The 26,322-nt window shown below is 42.2% G+C and overlaps 1 protein-coding gene across 14 annotated transcripts in view; it reads right to left on the reverse strand.

Moving 5' to 3' along the window:
* PTPRK (protein tyrosine phosphatase receptor type K) overlaps positions 1-26,322 on the reverse strand; it is a 615,152-nt gene that overhangs the window by 431,136 nt on the left and 157,694 nt on the right. The gene's annotated exons all lie outside the window — the stretch shown is intronic.

A 26,322-nucleotide genomic window follows, 5' to 3' on the forward strand; every position in this document is an offset into this window, starting at 1 on the left:
CTTGGCTGAAAGTCACTGATTTCTGTGCTAACAAGTTCTGCCCTATGCTGTGTTCCTGTCGACTAATAAACCGTCTGTTTTATCGGCTGGCTGAGAGTCACTGCTGACCACGGAGTTGGGGTGCAGGGCCTTCTGGCTTCCCCAGGAGCCACGCCAGGGCGGACTCGCTGTGGGAAGCACACGCTGTGGAAGGGGATGCTGAATGCTCCGAGGTCAGACCCATGGAAGGTCGAAGCTGTGTAAGGTTCTTGCCCAATTTTTCAGAAACTGCACTTTCCATCAAACTCCAGATTAGCTCTAAAAATAGGCGTGTATTGCAAAAGCGTTCCGACAGATAACTAGAAGTCTCTGGCTCTGACAAGTAACCAGAAGGAGACAATTTCCAAGGCACAAGCCACTGACTGAGAATCAGCCATCAGATATAGAGAATACAAACTTACCACTGACAGCAAGAGATTCCTAGATACTCTTAACTACTGTGGTGGGAGAGATAGAGAAATAACTATATCACCCCACCCTCAGCCACTCAATGTTAATTCATTATTGCATCTTACTCAAAAATGGCCAGTGCAGAGAACTGAGCACAGATATTGTGTGCATGTACCACTCAGGAAACAGATACTTTTTGCAACAACTGGAGATTCTGCATGGTCCTTACAAGACAGTAGGAATCCTCGCAATGACAAATGTGTGGATGATCACTGAAAAGTCTTCAGTGGAGAAGATGATCTGAGATCTCTTGGACAGCAATGGATAAAACAGGACCCTAGGCTGTGTATACACTCACTTCGGATGAGGCAGATACTATCTTCTCCCATTCATTTAAATGGTTTAAAACCTCATTAAGCATTTATGCTTTTAAAATTCTAAATAAGAAGTGCTTAACTGGCTTTGCCAGAATTCTTTAGTCTTTCCTACAGAGCACTGACTCAATGTTGTGAATGAGACAGGGCTGTAAAAACCTTCAACACAGAAAAATATTTTGAAAAAACTTCTAGTTATTAAAAGTATCAGTGTGTCAGCACTGTGATTTTTAAACCACTCTCTGCCAAAACAAAACAGATTTTCATCAGGCTTCATCTTATCCAAAGATTTTTTATTTTTTTTTTAAATCTCCATGCATTAACTGGTAAGTATTAGAACTATTCTAAAAAGACTGAAATGTTTGTTTGTTTTTGGAAGGAGGAAGGTTGTCTGTGAGAGGAGGTTTTTTGTTCTTGTTTTGGGGTTGTTGTTTTTTAATGAATTATGTCAGAAGTATTTTCTTTGCATACGGTTTCTTCTTCAAAACAAGCAAAATCCTATTTGCTCAAGTTTCCAAAACCAAAACAAATTACACATTCCCCTCACTTGGAAAAAAGGCTGGAAGAATTTCAGTCCAAAAGGTGAAAACTAGACAAAAGTTATAAGCAACTGGAAAAAAAAAACTTTCTGAATGGAAATGTTTAAACCTTAACTCTAGTTGTTGTCACCATACATACATTTATCTACACACACAGATGCACAATTTTACATGAATTGCCTAACTCTAGAAGTTAAAACTAGACTGTTCCAAAACACTCTTAATAGAAAGACTGTGCACCCAAACCAGACAAATACTGAAATAAATTTAAGAAATGTAATGCATTCATTCACTATTTTTCTCTGCAGAAAGCACTTATTCTTCATGAACAAATAACTAATTTTAGCTGAAAGCAACCATTTTTCAACATGTCTTTAGAGACCAAAAACAACTTGAGAGATAATTTTAAACTAGTTAAACAATTTTTCACTTGTTTACCACATTAACAAAAATCCCACCTATTTCCTATAAAATAATTTTGAATTTATTCTGATACTAAATAGAATTTAGACCCTCAATTGGTACATAGGAAGTATAGCATAAGAGACAGCATTTGCATTTAGAGTATCTTTAAGGCACTATCAACTAATCCAACTGGAAAAATATTAAAACAGGCTAAGAAACACATACTCATTTCCATAACCTTAAGACACTGAAACTGATAACAGAAATTAAATTACTTATTCTCTTGATGACAGCTATGGGACTCAACAGTAAATGAGAATGCTAAAACTCCTCATCAGGCTTAAAGGGTTAAAGAAAAACTCACAATTCCTAATTACACCTATATGCAAATAGCAGATTACGGTTTTTTGAGTGGGTCTCTTGGGAAGTTATGGAAAGAAGATTAAACCCTGTATATTTCTCAAGAATCTTCTGAAAGTATTTGAGATTTATAAAATGATTCACTTAGCCCTTGCTAGTAATGGCAAACAGATCAGCTTCTCCCACAAATCACCTGATACATTTTGAACACACCCCCCCCAGATTATTTGTTCCCCCCTTCAGAGCTCCATATACAATAACCAACCGAAGAATCCCCTGTAACTGAGACCAGACAATGTTGTTCGTTTTTGTCTGTGTAACACACTAAACTTTGATTATAAAAGTAACCATAGTAATTTCATTTTACGGCACGAATAGTGAGTGGGTTCAGTTCGACCGCGGAACTCTCACCTGTGGGTAACACCACATGCTAAATATGCATATTTGGACAGTTGTGGATGCCCATACCCTGAATTGTTCTAGTTTGGAATAAAGACACCACAATGTAGTAAAGCTACCCAAAAAATCTTTAAGCTTGTAAAATGACAATTTGAGGGTTAACTAAGGCTCCCCATAAATATAAGCACAATCTTATCGTATAAGCACAATCTGAGCAAACTGAAGAGTTTAGTGCCCTTCCCACCACCACTTCTTTTTTTCTTAACACTTGGAGGTGCAAACGGCCCCACCCTAGGAGATACCCCACTGAGAATGCTTCAAGGGTTCCTGAACTTTTTTCCCCCTGCTAGTCCCAAACTGGAGACAGTAGATAGCTGCTGCACTGTTTTGGCAATAAATCAAATAATAATCTATTATTTAAAGGAACAGTGACAGAAGCTTAGGTTACATTCTCCCCTACCGAACCACTGTCATCCCTGATGTTCCTATAAAATGTCCACCAACCAGGTGAGTTCCTACCATGTCAGCTAATATTCTAAATATTGTAAAGCTAACGAACCCATTATTTGTACCCCCACTGTATCATAGGTAGGGCGCATGAGAGGCTATGCACATATTCCTGACATTTCACTGGCATATGTGAACCTGCAGAGCAAATTCTCAGCTACAACTTTCTTAGCTGATGAGAGTTCTGCATCTGCTTCTTTTACTTGAAATGCAACAGAAACATCAGACAATTCTTCACTCGGTATATATCTTGATTTTACAAAGGGAACTCTACAAATACATCTGGGCAGTCATTCCCTTACTCATATGGTACAGCATCATATAAGTCCATTAATACTGTGCTTTCAGCATCTGGTTACCAAGCATCAACTGCATATGTAAAAGCAGAATATTCAGGAGTAAATTCTGATGCTTCAGGTTTCCATCCAAAAGTTTTTTCAGATTCTTCTAATCCTAAGAGATTTTCTTTTTGAGAGTTGCACCAGCTGACTCCCGATAAATTACTTTCAGAACTGCTGTCATGTTGAAGCTCATCTTTTTCTGTAACTGAAGTAAAACCATATGGCCTCAATAAATCATGATGTTGTATTCTTTCAGGTGCAACACTATCTTCTGATTTCACAAAGTAAACACGAAGGTCGTCCTGCAGTTATTGGAATACAAACTTGTATCTGGGGATCCCATCTGTCCAGTAATTTACATTCCCTCTTAAATAGAGATTGTGAATGAGGACCTTATCACCTTCAGATTCGTGAAATCATAACTTTTGCGTCCCTTCTCCTCGTTAGCTTTCTGACTTTTCTCCGATTCTTTTCTTGCCAACGCACTGACATTCTTCAGTTTTCTCTTAAGATACTTCACATACTGTTGATGAGTTATTTCAGATTTGCCTTGTAGCTTAATTCCAAAACACAAGTCAATTGGCAATAATGGCTGTCTGCCAAACATTAAGAAATATGGAGTCTCTCCAGTTCTGTCATTTCTGGTATAATTGTAAGCATGAATCAATGGTTTGACGTACTTTCTCCACTGAGGTGTTTTTTTTTAAATTCTCTAACTACCCTAACAGGCTTAACGGCATTCTATTGAATTGCTCTACAAAATTTCTTCATAGGTGATAAGGCAGGCTGCAAGTTTCTCATGGAGGTCACAGATTCTGTGACTTTCCGTGACCTCCATGACTGTTGCAGCAGCCGGTGCACCTGGCTCAGGGGCAGCTCAGACAGCCGCTGCACCAGTTGCACGGGCTGCTGCTGGGGCAGTCTCGGGCCACCATGCCCCCCTCCCCCACAGCAGAGTTTGGGTGTGGGAGGGGTTTGGGGCACGGGCTGGGGTGAGGCGGGCTCTGAGTGGCCCTTACCTGGGGGGGCTCCCCGGAAGCAGCGACATCCCCCTCGCTCAGGTCCTAGGAGGAGACATGGCCAGGCAGCTCTGTGCACTGCCTCTACCTGCAGGCACCGCCCCTGGAGCTCCCACTGGCTGCAGTTCCCAGTCAATGGGAGCTGTGAAGCCGGCCACGCCTCTGTCTAGCAGAGGAGTGAGGGGGATGTCGCCGCTTCCAGGGAGCACCCCAGGTAAGCACTGCTTAGAGCCCGCCTCACCCCATCCCATGCCCCAACCTCCTGCCCCCTCCCACACCCAAACTCTGTTGCTGAGGGGGTGGGGGGGAGAAGAGGCTGTGAATTTTTGTTTACTGCCTGTGACCTGTCCGTGACTTTTACTAAAAATACCCGTGACTAAAACGTAGCCTTAGTGATAAGGCATAGTTCTTCATTTAACCCACTGTAGGGTGCATAGCTCAGATATCCGCTCCAATTCAAAGTCTGCTCTTTGATCACTATGTAACCTTTTTGGAAAACCATACTGACAGAGGAAGTTTCCTTGTAAAGTAGCAGCAAGTGTTTTGGATGTCTGATCTTTAGTAGGATAGGCATACCCAGTAAAATAATCAAACACCACCAAAATGTTCCTTGTATCACTGTCACCAGATTCTAATACTAAGAAATCTCTGCATATTAGCGCCTGTGGTGAATAAATCTTAATATTTACTAAAGGCGCTGCCTTTTCTGTGCAAGCTTTTTCTTCTGATGCACCTCTCATAAGTTCTCCATTTTCCAGGGACATCAACTGCAATTCTAGGTCAACAGAAGCAGTCTATGGCTAATGCCAAAGTTTGCTCTCTGCCCATATGCTCAGCTTCATCCTAGATACCTTGTAGCACGATACCAATGAGAACGTGGGAGCAATAACTTAATAATGACTTCCCTTCACCTCATTCTTCAATACAGCACCTCTTCATCTAAGTCAAGTGTTTCTTAACCAGGGGTACATGTACTCCTGGGGGTACATTGTTTTTTTCCAGGGAGTATATCAACTCATCTAGGTATTTGCCTACTTTTACAACAGGCTAAATAAAAACCATTAACAAAGTAAGTACTAAAATTTTATACAGACAATGACTTGTTTAAACTGCCCTATATACGAAATGCTCTATATATGAAATGTAAGTAGTATAATATTCCAATTGATTTATTTTATAATTATATGATAAAAATGAGAAAGTAAGCAGCTTTTCAGTAATGGTTTTCTGTGACACTTCTGTATGTGTATGTCCAATTTTGTAAGAAAGTAGATTTTAAGTGAGGTGTAACTTGGTACACAAGCAAATCACAGACTTCTGACAGGGGTACAGTAATGTGGAAAGGTTCAGAGCCACTGATCTAAGTGAAGTTGATTCCACTTTCTTAGCAAATATAACTCAGGAGATTCCTGTCCCTCGTAAGCCTTTTACCTTCTTACATCATTTGAATTATTCTTGCTAATGACTTATCTTTCTCCGCCTCCGCCTGCTTCCCTGAGTGCACCGCCGCCGCGGCTGCTCCACTTCTCCCCGCATTCCTCCCAGCTGTATCGCCCAACAAGCCTGGGAGGGAGGGAGAAGCCGAGCAGCAGCCCGCTCGGGGGAGGCGGCGGTGGTGGAGTGGAGGTGAGCTGGGGCAGGGAGCGGTTCCTCTACTCCCCCGCTACTTCCTGCGCTCCCCCCCACACCCTCACTCACCTCTGCTCCGCCTGCTCCCCTGAACACCCTGCCTCTCCATCGCCTGAGAAGGAGGGGGGAGAAGCGGAGCGGTGGCGTGTTCAGGGGAGCAGGCAGAGCGGAGGTGAGCTAGGGCAGGAGGTTGCGGGGGGGGGGGGTTTGGGAGCCGCAGGAAGCAATGGAAGGGGGAATGCAGCACGCCTGGGGGAGGAGGCGGGGCCGGGGATTTGGGGAATGGGTTGGGAAGGGGCGGAGTTGGGGGCACAAAAAAAAGTGGGAGCGGCCAAAAATTTTTTGCTTAGGGCAGCAAAAATCCTAGAGCTGGCCCTGCCTCAGACCCTATGCTACCAGCATTCCTAGCTATCTTCAAGACACCACTGACTTCCTGAGGAAACTACAATGCATTGGTGATCTTCCTGAAAACGCCATCCTGGCCACCATGGATGTAGAAACTCCTTACACCAATATTCCACACGAGGATGGACTACAAGCTGTCAGGAACAGTATCCCTGATGAGGCCACAGCACACCCGGTGGCTGAACTTTGTGACTTTGTCCTCACCCACAACCATTTCAGATTTGGGGACAACTTATACCTTGAAGTCAGCAGCACTGCTACGGGTCCCCTAGTGCCCCTCCTCTACTTGCGCTATATTGATGACATCTTCATCATATGGACCCATGGGAAGGAGGCCCTTGCAAAATTCCACCTGTATTTCAACAATTTCCACCCCACCATGAACCTCAGCCTGGACCAGTCCACACAGAGATCCACTTCTTGGACACTACAGTGCAAATAAGTGATGGTCACAAACACCTACTGATCGCTATACTTACCTACATGCCTCCAGCTTCCATCCAGGACACATCACATGATCCATCGTCTATAATCAAGCCCTAAAATATAACCAAATTTGCTCCAATTCCTCGGACAGAGACAAACACCTAAAAGATCTCTATCAAGCATTCTTACAACTACAATACCCATCTGGGGAATGAGGAAACAGATTGACAGAGTGAGATGGGTACCCAGAAGCCACCTACTACAGGACCGGGCCAACAAGGAAAATAAGAGAACACCACTGGCCATCAGGTACAGCCCCCAGCTAAAACCTCTCCAGCACATCATCAACGATCTACAACCCATCCTGGAAAACGATCCCTCACTCTCACAGACCTTGGGAGGCAGGCCAGTCCTCTCTTACAGAAGCCCCCCAACCTGAAGCAAATACACACCACGCCACAGAAACACTAACCCAGGTCTGCTTGAAGTAACTGAAGAGTTTGGAGCCTCCCCCCATTTTTAAACTACTTGGGAGTATAATTGGCCTCCACTCTGGGAGACGCCCTACTGAGAAGGCTCCAAGGGTTTGTGAACTTTTTTTTTTCCTGCTAGTCCCAGAGTAGCTGAAGTCAGTGGACAGCTGCTCCACTCTTCTGGCAGTGATAGAAGCATGGGTTACAAGACTAGCATGTGTACAACCTACTGTCAGAAGGTGGATGGAAACATAAAAGATTCAGTCAGAGAGAGTGTAAGACAGCAAACCCACCTTTTCAATAGGGAGTTTCTAAGAAAGATTGCACAACTGTATAGACAAGGTCTATACAGTAAGTAAAAGAAAACTTTGAAGCCGCCTGTAGTATCAATATCATACCTTCCTCCTCAAAATTGCCTTTCCCCCCTCTCAGGACCCCACTCTGCAGCCACCCTCTTTCCAGCTGAGTAACAGGCAGTGGCATGTCTGTTTTAACACATTCACTGTAACTTTAAATAAAACTGATTAGTTCTTTCATTGGTTTCTTAAGAACTAGCCCTTTTTTGTATAGACTAAACATCTTCAATCCACCTAAGTAAGGCTCTAGTGAAGTATTTGTGAAATAGAATCTAAAGCGATTTAGTAAGCATGACTTGACAATGCTTGTAATATCTCCAGGGAAATTAGTGGGTGTAACACAGGGAGTTTTAAATTCTACATAGATGGCCCTAGACTGCCAAAGAAAAAAATTATACAAGGAACATCTGCAAATAATAGATGTTGGAAGTATTTACAATGTCTCAAGTTCCTAAATTTCAAGTTTGAAGCTATATTAGTAGCCCAATTGGTTCTACACGCTGACGCTCCATGCTTGTTCGACAGGAAAATAGTTCTGAGGTGGATGAAAAGGCCTCTGCCCATTATACAAATAGATTATGCTAGAATACTAGCATTTTTTGTTACTAAAACTGAAAGAAATAATTGTGCTCTGCATTCAATGATGGGAAGTATTGCAAGGTAAAACAGCTGCATATAAACAAGCACTACTGTCTTAGAAGAAATTAAAGATGTTCACAGTCACTAATGGTTTTTGTTCACTCAAAACATTTGAGTTTCTGAAAACTGGTATCTTTTCCCCTTGACACTACATGTTCATACTAATTATAATTTGTTATTAAAAGTTAACATCTTTTTTCTCCTGACTAATAGTTCTAGTCTATACATGTCAATGCTATTTAAATCTTTCTTTATTTTGAGTATTAAAAATGCTCACATCACCAATGAGATACTGAGAGTGTATGAGAGAGTTTGTCCCCAAGACACTCTCCCTTGGGTCTCCTATATAATGCACTCTAATGAATACAAAAAATGAGGGATCAAGTTTGTTAAAACAAAAGAGTGCCATTTGACAGACTGGCACCTGATCTGGATTTAAGATGAGGTGATTAATTTGCACTTAACTTTAACACCCCAAAGTCAAAATTTTACTTCTAGGCTTCTATTAGAAAGGAAGGAGTGTCTAATTAAAGCACAGGACTCTTAGACAAGGGTTCTAATCTCAGATCTGCAACAGATCTTCTGTTTGATCACAAGTTATTTCATCTCCAGGCTTCAATCTCCCCAGCTATAAAACAGAGATACAACCATCTAGCTCAAAGGAGGGTGTTGAGACTAAATTCATTAAAGTTTACAAAGTGCTTTGAGATTTCCTGTAGATGGGCAAAGTATTTCGTGGGGTTTTTTTAAATTTTAGTCAAATAAAATTATTTTTGCACTTGTACTTCCTAAGGGAACATACAGTTCTCACTGAATCAATGACTATATGAATGAAAATATGATAATTTTAACCTTTCGAACCTTCCCTTTCACAGTCAGAGTTTTCAGAAACTGCAAAGGAATATTAAAAGAGTAAAACACCATTGATGAATCTTAATTGTGCTTTAAAATATTCTGAATGTCCAAATCAGACACTCTGAGGTTAAAAAAGGGTCTCACAAATGAAGGTAATTTAGTAAGGATACCAGCAAAAAAGACTTTAATCTTAATCTTTGAAAAAAAAACAGTGCAACACCAGGAGGTGGAAATCAAACAAATAAATTTACTGCAAAGCACAACTCCTCTATCATGACACTATAGCTTCTAAAAAATAGCTTTATTGACTCTTTCTTCCTTATCAACCCAAATAGTCATAAGTCTGGTAAAGAGCCAACTAGAAAATCTCTTTTCAGCCAATCTAGGCAAAGAAGCTTCTATATAATCAGTTAAGAACTTCCTCCTCCTAAAACATAAGCGAGCACACATAAAAGTTCTTGGCATTCACATGTAGTGAATTTGTAGAAGAGAGTCACCAAAAATAAAACTCCAGGATTGTCATTCTGAAGTCTATTATATAGAGTGAAGCAAAGGAAATGGCTACACACATGCCTGAAATTTAGAATTAAATTATTTAGAATATCACCAGGTTGAATCATCACTTGGTTTCAAGGTCTGTTACCACGCAGTTTTCGAGTTCTCAGTCATTTTGACTTTACTGGTTTCACCAGGCAACAGCATGGGCTTTCAGCTACAAGTTCCAAATTGTGAGGATGGCTCATGAGACAGGTATGTTGGCGGTGGGAGGAGGGGAGGTAGAACTGTTGGCTTTTTGTCTCCCCTGTGGTCAGGATACTGGATTCGGACAACTCCAAGCTTGGTTATTTATTGTTGTATTTTTTTAAACTATGCCTAGAGCTTACAACTTGGGCTCTTATTTTGTATAGCATAAATCTGAAATAAATAATTTGGATACAGTTACATACCCTCCACCCTAAAAAAATACCCATATATATGGCCATCACTACACAGGGAAGAACACATTATACATGGAAAGTGAATGCGCCTACAGACTGTGCATGCTAATTTTTTAAGGGTCTGCACACAAGTAGAATATGTAATCCTTCATTCACTACCACACAATTTATTGTCCATGTTCCATGTGAGGAGAGAATGCAAGAGAACCTTCTGATGGAAATAGTTCTACCGCAGTGTTCCTTAGCTCCATCATCAGTCTATGCAAATAGGGGGGCTCTAACAGACAGCACACAGACAAGGAGAACCTTGCCGAGTTCTGGATACAACATGTTCTCATCAGGATACAAGATACTATTAAACTGATATTGAAAGCAGCTCTTTTGCCTCTTATTTAGGGTATGTCCACACTGCCACACAGTTCGGACCTCGGGGGTGTGAATAGCAGTGCTGTGTGTGCACCGAAGAACTGTGCTGTAACTCTCCCACGTAGGAACAAGCTAAAAGGTTCATAGTTCGCATTAACATAGCCCTCTTCAAACAGAGGTACATTAATGTGACACAGGACTCTTTTAGCTTGCGGCGTCCATATGGGTGAGTTACAGCAAAGCACACTGGTGCGCTCTGCTATTCACACCTCCATAGACAGAACTGCGGGGCAGTGTAGACATGCCCTCAATTAACTGAGAGCAGATGCAGGCAAGAATAGAAATGGACTTGCTCAAATATTCTCATGCCTTATTCCAGGGGTTCTCAGACTTTTGTACTGGTGACCGCTTTCACACAGCAAGCCTCTGAGTGCGATCCCCCCCCCCCATATATTAAAAGCACTTTTTAACATATTTAACACCATTATAAATGCTGGAAGCAAAGCAGACAGCTCACGATTCCCCATGTAATAACCTTGTGACCCCCTGAGAGGACCCGACCCACAGTTTGAGACTCCCTGCCTTATTCTAGTCCAGAATCAAGTCCTTCAGATAGTGGTTTATAATTGAACGTATGGTCGCAGATGGAGAGAGAAATTCTATCGAAAACAACTGTAAAAAAGTCACTCTGCCACTCTGCCTTTGCAACCTCAATTCCACCCCCCATCCCCGATGTCCCCCTTATTGTATTAATAAAGCAATTTGGAAAATGTGCCATGAAGTCAAGGGGGAAGGCTTGGGGGAATCAGGAAGAAATCTGAACTGGATAAAAGGTAGGCCGCAAAAGACAGGTACTGCAGGTATGTCTCTCCCCCAGCCCCAGGCTGAAGGCTGTCTGGACTAAGCAGGGCTGGTTTAAATAAGTAAGGAAAGGCTAGAAGATTAGGTAAGAGTCATGCTTGTAGGTTCTCTTTATTGTTTTTAACCTCTGACCTATTGCTACATGCTGTTGCATAACCACGTGATCTTTTCGGTGGGTTAGCACAAGTCGGCAGAGTCCCTGGAATGATGGCACAGGCACAAGCTCAGTCAACAGCAGAACACACGTTCATTATTGGAAGAGGGGACAGAGACAGTTCCCTTCCTGCTGCTGCTGACTCCAAAATTACTCTTCATTTTCTCCAACCCCTAGGCAGAAAGCACCCTCTCCCCTCCTTTCTCTCAGGGTTATTCCCACAGTCAGGTGTCCTTCCCTTCTTTTAGGGGCTGTCCGTGGAGTTGCTACACACAGAGACCTCGCCAGCACAGTAGCTTTGGATTAAGGCATGAATAATGCTGTGTTATGAAGAAGCTGGTTTTGAGTTACTTTAATCAGCTGCTCTCACAGGCCCCTGGAAGAAAAGGGCTAACAGATGCTAAATATACTTGAGCCTGTCACATTAACATGTTTGGGCAAGCAGAGAGCTACAACCCAGAGATCCAGTCAAAGAATGGGAAGACTATGAGAGGGGAGAAGGCAGTGAAACCGGTCCCCAAAGAGGTGCACTTGGGAAAGACGAAAGTAGGCCCTAAAGGGCAACTCACCTAGTAACCATGACATATGGTTTATGAAGTTAATCATTGTTGCAACACTACACTGCGTAGACAGGATGATTCCATGTACCAGGTTTTTGCTAATATACATTTCATTTTTCTAGGCCACAGTATTTTAAACATACTGACATGTTCTAGGGGAAAATTACCCAATTTTAATTTCTGCCACAATTCTTTTCTTTAACCCAAGAAGATCAGTCAGGACATTTACTGCCTTCTGAGTGATCAAAGGCTTTGTGGTTGCTAAACTATGGTGATTTGGGATCTGCTTCTGACTCGCTCCACTGATTAAAAAAAAAAATCTCTCTCTCCAGGAAATTAAAAGTTCCAACAAATCCTTGTTTCCAACGCAGGGCTTAAGAATTTAATAATTTATTTGAAGGGGTAGGGCATTATACAGATATGACAACAATTCCACTCTGATTAGAGTTGCCAACTTTGTAATATTTAAAAACTGGATACTCCAGCAGGAGTGCCAGAACACGCCCCCCCCCCCCACCCCTCCATTCTCTTCTCCCTGAGGCCCTGCCCCTGCGGTTGGGAGGGACTCGCTTGGGTAGCCAGGGCTGGGAGCTGCAGTAGCCTGACTTAGGTAGGAGGTGGCCCCAGCTAAGTAGGGGCTGGCGTAGGTGATGACCTGGTGCCTCCCTGCCTGCAGTAACTAGACTTTGGGTGTCCGGTCAGTAGATCTGACTTGGACACTGTCAGGTCCTCTTTTCAACCGGACTTTCCACGGACCATGTTCTCAGTTCGTGGATGGATGCAGATACAGACTGTTTTCAGAGTAACAGCCATGTTAGTCTGTATTCGCAAAAAGAAAAGGAGTACTTGTGGCACCTTAGAGACTAACCAATTTATTTGAGCATGAGCTTTCGTGAGCTACAGCTCACTTCATCAGATGCATACCGTGGAAACTGCAGCAGACTTTATATATACACAGAGAATATGAAACAATACCTCCTCCTACCCCACTGTCCTGCTGGTAACAGCTTATCTAAAGTGATCAACAGGTGGGCCATTTCCAGCACAAATCCAGGTTTTCTCACCCTCCACCCCCCCACACAAATTCACTCTCCTGCTGGTGCTAGCCCATCCAAAGTGACAACTCTTTACATAATCAAGTCGGGCTATTTCCTGCATAAATCCAGGTTTTCTCACATCCCCCCCACCCCCATACACACACAAACTCACTCTCCTGCTGGTAATAGCTCATCTAAACTGACCACTCTCCAAGTTTAAATCCAAGTTAAACCAGAACATCTGGGGGGGGGGGGGGGGTAGGAAAAAACAAGAGGAAACAGGCTACCTTGCATAATGACTTAGCCACTTCCAGTCTCTATTTAAGCCTAAATTAATAGTATCCAATTTGCAAATGAATTCCAATTCAGCAGTTTCTCGCTGGAGTCTGGATTTGAAGTTTTTTTGTTTTAAGATAGCGACCTTCATGTCTGTGATTGCGTGACCAGAGAGATTGAAGTGTTCTCCGACTGGTTTATGAATGTTATAATTCTTGACATCTGATTTGTGTCCATTTATTCTTTTACGTAGAGACTGTCCAGTTTGACCAATGTACATGGCAGAGGGGCATTGCTGGCACATGATGGCATATATCACATTGGTGGATGTGCAGGTGAACGAGCCTCTGATAGTGTGGCTGATGTTATTAGGCCCTGTGATGGTGTCCCCTGAATAGATATGTGGGCACAATTGGCAACGGGCTTTGTTGCAAGGATAAGTTCCCGGGTTAGTGGTTCTGTTGTGTGGTATGTGGTTGTTGGTGAGTATTTGCTTCAGGTTGCGGGGCTGTCTGTAGGCAAGGACTGGCCTGTCTCCCAAGACTTGTGAGAGTGTTGGGTCATCCTTTAGGATAGGTTGTAGATCCTTAATAATGCGTTGGAGGGGTTTTAGTTGGGGGCTGAAGGTGACCGCTAGTGACGTTCTGTTATTTTCTTTGTTAGGCCTGTCCTGTAGTAGGTAACTTCTGGGAACTCTTCTGGCTCTATCTATCTAGCACCAGCAGGAGAGTGAATTTGTGTGGGGGGGTGGAGGGTGAGAAAACCTGGATTTGTGCTGGAAATGGCCCACCTGATGATCACTTTAGATAAGCTATTACCAGCAGGACAGTGGGGTGGGAGGAGGTATTGTTTCATATTCTCTGTGTATATATAAAGTCTGCTGCAGTTTCCACGGTATGCATCTGATGAAGTGAGCTGTAGCTCACGAAAGCTCATGCTCAAATAAATTGGTTAGTCTCTAAGGTGCCACAAGTACTCCTTTTCTTTTTGCGGATACAGACTGTGTATCTAGAGCCCTGCAAATCTGCGGATATCTGCTTTACTTCTGCGGACCATGTTTGCGCGTCACGGATCGGATGCAGATACACATTTTCTATTTGTGCAGGGCTCTAGTCATTGTAGATATGAAGCATTGCCATTTAAAGTGCACTGTGGAGCTTTGCGGTAGTCATGATTTCCCAGAGTGAATGGCAATGTGCAACATAAGCACAATGCACTCTGGACATAGATACCAGGATGCCTCCAATTTATTTTTGAATGCAGCTGCAGCTTCCGTACCACTATCTGGCTCCATCCTGCCATCTCTTCCTGGTTCTAGCCACTCTCTGCTGCAGATTCTACTCACTAGTCAACGTACTTTTCTCTTCTTTCTTCCGCTGCTCATTGTATGTGGTATTTGAATACTTGTATTTCCCATTGACTTCCTACAAATCTCAAATCCTTGCATTTGGAAGACAAACTGAGAATCCCTGTGTACTTGTCTCATAAAAACTTATTGAAAAACTCCTACCTCTCTAAAGAATGGGTCACCATGGCCAAGATATTTAGAGTAGTCTACCAGGATAGAAAACCACACTGCATCAAACAAGAAAGGAAGACAGATATTTTCCCCCAATTTATAGCTAGAAATGAAAGTAAAGTTGACAGTCAATTTTTCATAGTAATGAGACCACACACCACCTAATCACAATTCATTTCCTTCTGACAATTCAAAGAGCAACCTCAAACTTATACTCTGTATCCCACTGACACGAACCTACAACACCACATTAACAGCTTTGCTCCACTGGAGCAAACTACAGTGCCCTCAAACCTGAACAAACAGACTACAAATTCAGTAAGAGAACTGGAAATGGTTACGGTGAGAAGGGAAATAGTACAGAAGAAAACACCCAAAATGCATTCCACTAAACTAACACAGCAGTCTATGTACATAACAAATGCTGTGTTCTACTTAAACAACCAATTTCTTATGCAATCCTTGCAAATTCTTTGATGTCTAAACTTTACTTAAAGCCTAGTAGTATTCTGTGCACCTGGAGAAAAAAATTAAAACAAAATTTAATAAGGTGGGAAGGCATAGACAGCCTAAATCAATCTTCTAGAAGACCACATTCTTAGCGTTCCCCATTAGAGGATGTTAGATTTCTGTTGTTTGACATTCGTACTTAGCCCACTCCTGGTTGGGCCAGGAACACTGGGAAGAAGGAGAAATGACTTTGGAAACTAAATCCACTGCCTAAAAGTGTTTAATCTTTTCCCCTGCTCTTTGAGGGCCCGGAGGATTGTAAAGTGTACTTCACTGCTCATGATACAGATACACTGCTGATAGCACTGTTCACTTAAATCTTCTGTTTATCCACAAACTGCATCCAGAACAGCCAGTGTCAATGCAGCCTTCTCTATGTTAATCTGCTTACATACAACACACTGATATGAACAAGCACTTTTATGGGTAACGAGGCAGTTCAATCTTTTTGCTCACTCGCTCCCTGGGCTCTCTGCTGAGATTGAAAAGGGTGCCAATTTTGGTGATAGTTCTGGGATGCAGATATTAGTCCTGGATAACTCCTGTACTGAGGCTCACTGATTTCACATAGTCCATCAAATTATTATGTTGACAGATTTCTGTCACCACCAGCCTGTCCTGATTTTGAATTGGTGACCTAGAGGTGACAGACTTTACTTTTTAGACCTGCGAATGAAATCTGTCTCTGTGCTGGCACAACTAGGTTAATCAAGAATTTGTTAAAAGTGTCTCTTACGTATATTTTGGTTTTTTAGAACATAAGAGCAGTCATACTGGGTCAGACCAAAGGTCCATCTAGCTCAGTATCCTGTCTTCCGACAGTGGCCAATGCCAGGTGCCCCAGAGGGAATGAACAGAACAGGTAATCATCAAGTGATCCATCCCCTGTTGCCCATTCCCAGCTTCTGACAAACAAAGGGACACCATCCCTGCCTATCCAGGCTAATAGCCATTGATGGACCTTTCCTCCATGAACTTACCTAGTTCTTTTTTGAACCCTGTATTAGTCTTGGCCTTCACAACATCCTCTGGCAAAGAGTTCTACAGGTTGACTGTTTGTTGTGTCAGAAATACTTTCTTTTGTTTTAAATCTGCTGCCTATTAATTTCATTTGGTGACCCTTAGTTCTTGTGTTACGAGGGGTAAATAACACTTCCTTATTTATTTTCTCCACACCAGTCATGATTTTATAGACCTCTATCAGATCAGATCCACCCCCCCGACTCATCTCTTTTCCAAGCTGAAAAATCTTACTAATCTCTCCTCATATTGTAGCCATTCCATACCCCTAACAGTTTTTGTTCCCATTTTATGAACAGTTTTCAATTCCAATATATCTTTTTTGAGATGAGGTGACCACATCTGCACGCAGTATTCAAGATGTGAGCGTACCATGGATTCATATAGAAGCAATATTATTATTATTATTATAAATTATGTCTTATTAGCGGTCCCTTTTCTTAATGATTCCCAACATTCTGTTTCCTTTTTTGACTACGGCTGCACATTGAGTGAATGTTTTCAGAAAACTATCCAGAATGACTCCAAGATCTCTTTCTTGAATGGTAACAACTAATTTAGACCCAATCATTTTATATGTATATTTGGGATTATGTTTTCCAATGTGCGTTACTTTGCATTTATCAACATTGAATTTCATCTCCCATTTTGTTGCCCAGTCACTCAGTTTTGTGAGATCCTTTTGTAGCTCTTTGCAGTCTGCTTGGGACTTAACTATCTTGAGTAGTTTTGTGTCATCTGCAAATCTTGCCACCTCACTGGTTACCCCTTTTCCCAGATCCTTTATGAATATGTTGCAAAGCTATGTAAAATATATAGTGAAAGGAGGCCAATATTTACATGCAAAACATAAAAAAGAAAAAAGCCCTGTGTAAGTCCTTCCATTCTCAAATCCATACATTAATTACTGGTTAGTAAAATTTTAAGGACAATATTATATCAATAAAATAATACAGGATCAGATTATATCATCAGTAGGACATGACATAAGGCATATTTTACGAGATCATTAATGCATACCTCAAATGAAAGAAAACTTCAGAAGGGTAAACAAATGACCCTAAAAACCAGGTGGTGTTGTCCTAACATTGAGGAAGAAAAATCAAGTGTACAAGGAAGAAAAAGCAAGAGCACAGAAGGGGAGAAAGCTTTGCTTTGCACCAATTATTCTAGAAAGCTTAGTGTGTCTGGTACACTCTTCAGGTATAAAGCTAAGACAGTGCAACATTCAGGCTTTATTCCTTTCTGCATATGCTCTCCTTTGTCATTCAGGACTTCCTGAAAGAAGAGATCTTTGTTCCTAGATATAAATCTATACATAGGCATACTATAAAGTCCTCTATTAGGAAGCTAACAAGTGTCAATCTCAGAGTTAGTTTACCAAGTACTTAAAGTCAGCAGAGATTGTAATTATTATTTCTGCAATAAAATAGTGCTCGAAGTTGGAAGGTGCACATTGGATTTTTCTGGAACATGAGCAGTTTTATTTACCGCATAAAATAATGTAAACTCTAAGGGGCAATAGGTAATCTTGGGATATACCTGGATACCACTCATGAAAATGCGCATCTTCTAATTACAACCTAGGCAATATTTATCTGGGTTCCCATATGGCTTTCCTTAGAGACTAAACTGCAGGTTATCTTGAGTGTAAAATAGTATTCAAGATAAAATACAGTCTTGTTCAAGAAAATAAAGGCAAAAAAATAAAGGAAAGTGTTTCTGAACTGACATGAGCTTCATGAGAGATGCCAACACCAGGGCTTGAGTCACATTCATAAATAAATACCTTTTTCAATATCTGTGAGAGTGTTTGCCAGTACCAAAAGTGAAACTGGTGGTGGAGGGAAGCAAAGGGAGAAATTAAATTTCTAGAACAGCATGCAAGGTTAAATTCAAAAAGATTTTGATTTGTCATTGTCAAATGAAATACAGAACTAAGCAGTGCAACTCATTAAGGATTTGTTCTAAAAATACTGATGCCAATAAGAAATCAGTCTGCGAATGATGACTAAGTGGAGAGGCTGACAGGAATAACCATCACTTGTTTTCTTTCTAACTTTTAAAAGTAGCAAATATATATGAATTGTATGTTAAAAGAAAAAAATGCAGTCTCTTTGGTCCACTGTAGGCCCTGATCCTGCAGCGTCCAACATGTCAGTTTCCTGCACCTGGGTGTAACTCCATTCAAGTTAGTGGGGTGCCGGCGTCAGTGGTCTCCCCCTACATGGTAAATAGCTGGAGCAGGGCTTATACTGTGAACTCTTCAACACAGTGACAGGCCTAGATTAAGGCGATCTGGTGCAGTAGGCACACCATGACATCGGGTCCCATATGGCTCCGCCCCGTGGCTCTGTACCCATGCTGTTGTACCAATCTATAACATGATCACAACCTGTAGAGTGGCACTGACAGGGGCTGCCTTTTTGCTGCTGAGAGGTAGGGGCAGCAGCATGGGACTTCCTCACCCCCCAGAAACAACAGTTGTGGTTTCCCTCTCCACAGAAGCAACAGGACTCCCACCTCCTTCCCCAACCTGGAGAGGATAGGCAGGAGTGGCAGCGAGAAGGGCCAAATAGTTGCACGCTGGCTGTTGGGGTATCTATTTAGATGTGTTGGCTGGGCCTTTGGCACTCTTTTTTTCTTCTTGCCACGTGCACAAGAACGGCAGTGTTGGCGGAGCCTGTCAGAGCAGTGGGCCTTGGTGTTGTAACCCCATTGAAAAGTATGGTACAGTTCAAACCTCTCAGACCTAAACAGTCTGTAGACTCAGGGAGAAGCCATTGCATCTATTACGCGTACCTCGTGTTCCCATGCTTTCCTCTGAGGGCTAAACATTTTACTTTTTAAAACTAAAAGCTTACTTTTAATGTAATTCCATAACTCCAGGTGCTGGAGCCCTAGGTATGGATTTATAGTGCCTATGTCTTAATCCAGTCCTGGGCAGGCATGTTCTTATGTATGTGTACAGTGCATAGTGGAATGGGACTTTGATCCTGATCAGGGTCTCTAGGCACTATGGTAAATAAATATTTAATAATGACTGATATTGAGTAGAGGTAGATAAACTTGAGAGGACCCTGTAATATTAAATGCCCCTATTAAATTGTCCAAATGATTTTCAGAAATTAAGAAAAAAATAGTCTAATTACATAAGCAGTTTTCTCACAAATGCATGATTGTCTTGTGCCTACCCTTAACTTAGTTACACAGCACACAGAAAAGATTCAAACCAACCAGTGGTTCATGATGAATTTGACCGGAGGAGGTAATGTAGGAGTATCCCGTAACAGTTTCATTACGATGGGTTATGTAATATAAATTAGCCTTCATCTGGGGCAAAATCCTATTTAAGTAGATAGCTCAGTCTATGCCTACGCTTTCGGCAGCATGTGAAAAGCAGGTTGCATCCACAGTTGCCACTGAGGTTGATATCTACACACTGCAGTGAAAGGGTACAGCAGGGAGCAGGCAGCGGGGAAAGGCTCCGGCCGGCACCTTTCCTTCCTGCCAGCACCTTTCACTGTGGCAGTTTTCTCACAAATGGCAGGGAAAGGTTCCGGCAGCTAGACACTCCACTACTGAAAACAGACACGGGAGGCACTACTTGAGCGTAGAGAGAGCTGTGAAGGGTACATACCCTGGGGGTTCAGAAACATAGGACACTCTACTCGCCTAAGCGGTGCCTCACTGTCTAAACTGCTATATACACACATGTGTTAGGGAGACATGCAGTGTCCGTACCCAACATGCGGCCATAAGTACAGACATAACTTTAGAATATTTGCATGCAGTTTTCTAATACTGCCAACTTAATATACAAAGCTTCAGTTAGGAATGCAAGGGTAACAGAGAACACAATTGGGCCCTACGTATTAATCCTAAATGAAGCAAACTAATAACATCTCTGAAAAAGTACATTTCACAGCAAACTGGAGGTAAATATTCAGCCCATTTCCCCTCTCTGATCATATGATGGATAGAGGACCCTGCCTGTGAATCATAGGATGTTTTTTCAAGTCTGAGGATAAAGCCTTTTCAAAAATAGCTAAACTAAGAAGCTGTGAAATTATAACTTGCAAAAGTAAATACTAGTCTCTAACATGAATCTAAGATTTCCTCCAGAGTACTGCAAATGACAGAAAAAGTATATATGCTAAAGTTTTTCAAATGTTTAAATATAATTTTAAAACTATATAAAAATCTAGTTTTATTTTCTATAATTAATATGAAGATTTCAAACTGATGAGTAAACATATCATTTAGTTTGGTTAGGGAGTCATGTACATTAAGATCTTGCTCCTGCACACATGCATGAATGGCCCTATTGAATTCAGTGGGGCTACTCACATATGTGTTTGCAGGGTTGGGGCCTTATGAAATTACTGAGGAACCAACTTGAGGGAGAATGCCAGGTTTTTATACTCTCAACTCCGCCCCTAAATGTTACACTGTATAACACAAAGTGCACTCTTGATTCTACTTCATGTCCACATTAAAAACAACCCAAACAATTATTTATATAAGGATGTGCATCACTATTTCCAGACATATAAAACAGTTCCTTAACCGGAGGATTTTACAGTCTCCAGTTAATAAGAAATCAAGTAATAACAATAGACAAAGACTGGTAGAAGCAAGAGACAAAAGCAACATGGGAAATAAAGACTGCTCTTGAGAAAGAAGATTTATTAACAAGGAAAACAAACTGCCTTCTTTTTGTTTTTCATCTTTCTTGTAAGTTTCCAATTCTAAACTAGTGTTTCCATTTAGTGTTTATGTGCAAGAATAGGTGGTGCAAGGACAGAGATTTAGTGATGGTCAGAAGCAAGGCTGAAGGAAGATATTTGTATTTTTTTTTTCACTTTATATTTTTAATAGACTCTGAAAAGTTGTAAAACTAAATATTTTTCTTTGTTATCACTGCCTATGCAGTGCTATTTTTAGGACTGAAGAGGCACTTCTTTTCTAAACTTTTTTCAGGTACTTATTTAAGTTAAAAAATCCTCTTTAAGTTTAAATTTCTCATGCTTATTCTGCCCAAAAAACACTGTTTGAAGTGTGCAGAGGGCTTAGGTACTGCTGACTGTTTCAGATTTCATGGTGTGGACAGTTTGCCAGTCAATTTTTTCTGGCTGCTCCAACACTTTCCTAAATCAAAGATGGTCTGACATTTAAATTTCCAGACATGAGAGCCTCTTCCAACAAACAGTATGTGGCAGCACTCCTTGCAACTCACTGTACTTTCACCTTCAACTAGTGCACAATGCAGCTCACCTTCTCAGCAACACCAGCCACACAGTGCTCAGTTTACTACCCTACTATCCCAAATCAAATTCAGGGATTCTTAACCTTTAATGCCTTCCATGGAACTGGCCCAAGATACCTCAGAATCTCTCCTCCATGACAACCTCCCTCAGCTGCGGTGTCGCTAAGGAACTAGGAAGCTGTCAATCTCAGGGTGAAATTGGTGTGCTTTTGGGGAGCTATTAGCTCGCCAGCCTGCCTCCAACCCTTCTGATCCCTATCCTTCACCCAGCTCCCCAATGCACTCCACCACCACCTCAGCCTCCAATTTCTTCTCAGAACCTCAATTCCTTCCTCACTGCACCCTCTCATTTCCCCTCTTCACCTCCAGAATCCCAAATCCCCTCATATTCCTTACCCTCTTGCCCCCCATGAGCCATGGGAGGGCTGTGTATTGGGGGGAGGGGAGGAAGAAGGAGCATCAGTTCACCATCTCCCCCAGGTTGGGGGGGGGGGGTTCTCCATCTGGCCAAAGCACTTGGAATCTTAGCTTCTGATGAGCACACACAAATCAGGTCTTTGGGAGCCACTTTTCTATAGCAGCTAGCATTGCTGGGGTATTAGGAAGCCAAGATGACACTCCCTCTCCCACAACCATGCGCACATGCCAGCTGAAGAGAGGGAGAGCAGAGTGGGTGCTATTAAAAATGGCAGCACATCAAAGGATTCTTCTGCTTTCAGGTGATCCTCCTGTGGCGGCTATTCTGGCTTTAAGAGCCCTTTGTGGAACCAGGACAGCACAATGGGTATAAACACAGGCAAAAAAAAATAGGACTCTATTTAGCAAAGAAAAGCTTCCAGTCTAATTAATGGTTAGAGAAGTAACCCTTAATTCAATCAAAACATTACAAAAATAGCTTGCCCAGAAATCACTTGGAACAGTGGTTCCCACCCTTTTTACTAAGACAAACCACAAACTGCATTTTGTCTTTTTTGGGGGGGGGGAAGGGGGGGCAGAGGGGGGAGAGAACCACCATCCCACATACATACACCGTCAGCCCTGGCACCAAAACCCTAGTCCTGGCCCAGTGCTGAGCAGCCACCCCCTGGGTGGAGGGGGTTGAAGAGTAAACCTGCCCCGCACTTACCCCGCAGCAGTGTCTCCTGTCCCACAGGGCTGAGCTGGCACACTGGGGTGCAATGCCACTCACTCGAATTTGGCCTAGCCACCCCTCGGTCATGAAGCAGGGAGACAGCCCCAACCTCACGGCACAGGAACCACTACTGCAGGGTGACTGTGGGGCAGACTCACTCCCCGAACCCCCCTGTGATTCTTTGGGGTTTAGAGCAATATGGAGTTGAGTTAACACCTGCCCTGCAACTCTGGATGCTTTATAAACTATGCTGATGTGGCTCTCAGTCTTGGCACCAACAGCCAGCAGACAAGCATGCTGGTCAGGTTACACTCTGGCTTCCACCACCCAGTTCCTCTTTGCAGGGTGACCCCAATATTCTCCCATCCCCAAATTTCTCCAAAACCATCTGCTCTGTAGCATCCAGCCCTCTCACAGAACACTTACAGAAGTTATTAAGTTTGCTGCTCCCTTAAAGAGAGAGCACCCAGTAGTTTATTACCTTAACTGGAATTAACCAACACTCTATCTAAAGCACGAAATTGGTTTATAGTAAAAGTAAAACAAGTTTATTAAACAAAAAGTCATAGGCTGGCATCATACAAAGCATAAGGAATTAAGTTAGAAAGGGTTAGAAGCAAACAAAAGTAAAAAACATGCTTCTAAAACTAAAACCTGATTTAACAAACTGGAGTCTGTTGTTCAAAGAAGGATCTCTCATCACATCTCTTTTCCAGCATGACTTACCAGATTCTCTAGCCAACACAGAGCTCAATATGCTTGGTTTCTTGATCTCTTCAGTGGAATGATATCTCAGAGGTTCGCTCCCCCTCTTTATAGATTTACAGTAAATCTTCGAAGTGTATTCTTCCAAAGGGTAACCTTCAGTTCCTTTCCACTGCTAAGTGTGGACGCCATGGTAGTTCCTCCCCAACTGATGATGTTTACAATGCAAATGACCTCTTCCCACAACCTTAGATATGAATGGATAGCCCACTGAATTTGGTCACACCTGATTTGAGGTGCTGGCCTCTTTCCTTTGTCTGGAAAAAAACCTATCAACTCCCTGGACATGCCTGGTATAACCACATTTCAGTCATATTCTTTGTGGGTTGACCATACATACCTCATACAAGAATATGAATAATCAGTGACTTAGTTATACTGCATGCCATGTTTTGGGAGAGTATGAAAATACACCGTACCATCTACCACTTAAGTGCTCTGAGGTCACACCCCTCCCCCCTTGTACCTCTCTTCTGCAGCAGGCCAAGAGAAGTGTATATTTGCCTAGGGCCCTTTGACCCATCTAGAACCTTCCTGTGATCCGCTAGTGGGTCTGGACCCACTGTTTGGAAAATGCTGATTTAGAAACTAAGTTACTTATGGGACATGAATTCACAGTCCTACTCTATTCTATCAGGCTATCAAGACAGCAACTTCCTTTTTGACTTAAATTATTTCATTTTGAAACATCTTTTAAAAATCAGTGACTTGGTCTTCTGTAGTTAAATTAGAGTTCCTCTTATATTTCACTGCAATTTTCCTTTAAAACAGGCAAATTTAACTGTCATTTAAAATAACCTCTACCAATCTGAATACAGGAATGCTAAATAAAGGCTTGTCCTTGCTCCATCAGAAATAAAAAGTTATTGCTGTGAAATCAGTTTGCAACCCTCACAAGCTGTGGAATAATACAGTCCAGTCATCTCTTAAACCTGCATTTGCAAAAGAGTTACACAAAGAGTTTCAGCAGCTTGGATTTTACTGACTTTACAAGTGTGTTATTCAACTCAAACCTTGCACACCCTGTTAAATATGTTTAGAGGCACAGCTGCAGAGTAATCTGAACAAGTAAAGGTAAGTCAAAGTTAAGTGCACCTGCTTGACTTGTTCCACATTCAGGAAAAACTTGTCAGCTAGAGGGTAAAACAAACCCCCAGGAAAGCAAGGGTCTGGGAAAGGCTCTAGCTGCCATGCAGGTTGTTAAAGGTGGACAGAAGACGATGACTCAGTTTCTTAGCGACTGTTAAAGTTTCAAAATTTGGTGTCATTTCACATTCAGTCTTTTCCATTTCATCGAAAATGTTCCAGCCAGTTCTAGTGGTTAGCGACTTTAATCAGGATCCAGTAAATTCAGTGTGAACACTAGATGGTATTGTATAAGACACTTAAGAAGCCAAACTTCTAAAAAGGGCTCGATGATCAATTTAGTTTGTAGCTGTTACACATTGGTAAAAGCTCAGGATATGAGGGTAACAACCAAAAACCAACTACATTTATGAACTATGTAATAATTTCTGGATCATAGAATCATAGAATATCAGGGTTGGAAGGGACCTCAGGAGGTCATCTAGTCCAACCCCCTGCTCAAAGCAGGACCGATCCCCGACTAAATCATCCCACCAAGGGCTTTGTCAAGCCTGACCTTAAAAACTTCTAAGGAAGGAGATTCCACCACCTCCCTAGGTAACACATTCCAGTGTTTCACCACCCTCCTAGTGAAAAAGTTTTTCCTAATATCCAACCTAAACCTTCCCCACTGCAACTTGAGACCATTACTCCTTGTTCTGTCATCTGCTACGACTGAGAACAGTCTAGAGCCATCCTCTTTGGAACCTCCTTTCAGGTAGTTGAAAGCAGCTATCAAATCCCCCCCTCATTCTTCTCTTCTGAAGACTAAACATCCCCAGTTCCCTCAGCCTCTCCTCATAACTCATGTGTTCCAGTCCCCTAATCATTTTTGTTGCCCTCCGCTGGACTCTTTCCAATTTTTCCACATCCTTCTTGTAGTGTGGGGCCCAAAACTGGACACAGTACTCCAGATGAGGCCTCACCAATGTCGAATAGAGGGGAACAATCACGTCCCTCGATCTGCTGGCAATGCCCCTACTTATACATCCCAAAATGCCATTGGCCTTCTTGGCAACAAGGGCACACTGTTGACTTAGTGTGGATGGTGGGGTTAAAGTGAGAAGCCTTCTCCATGTTCCATCATGTCCTTAGAGCAAAAACTGTCTTCTAAGTTGAACAACTGAACATACCTTCAGGTGTTCTTGAATGCAATTTGTGGCTCTCTATTCACAGAAACCATCATCAAGCATGCATAGTGCACAGAGAACTGTTCTGCCAGTGAGAGTGAACACGGTAGACAGTATCGAACCAGGCATTACGTAGTGAAGTTCCCAGATCTGGCTTAATTCTGTGAATCTGTGAATTGCTGGGGTGGCCCTGCAGGTGGCCAGGTAGGGTCAGGGCATGCACTCCTTCAGGGCTGGATAGAGAATTTTAAGGCACAATGTGCTGGGGGGTGTTTGTCCATCTTGGTGACATGGCTGAAGAACATGCAACGCTGCTTTTGAATAAAATGAGTGATCGAAGGAAGGCCAGATCTCTGCAAGCCTGGCATTTCAAACCAAGTCAAAACACTATGTTCAGGATTTGGCACTGACAGTGCATACGGAATACCTCTAGCTATCCCAAGTCTTCCTGTAAGAGGGTCCAGGTTTCTGACCTGTACAGTAATATAGGCAGTACACAGATAT

The sequence above is a fragment of the Caretta caretta genome, chromosome 3 (assembly GCF_965140235.1).
Source record: "Caretta caretta isolate rCarCar2 chromosome 3, rCarCar1.hap1, whole genome shotgun sequence".
Lineage (NCBI taxonomy): Eukaryota > Metazoa > Chordata > Testudines > Cheloniidae > Caretta > Caretta caretta.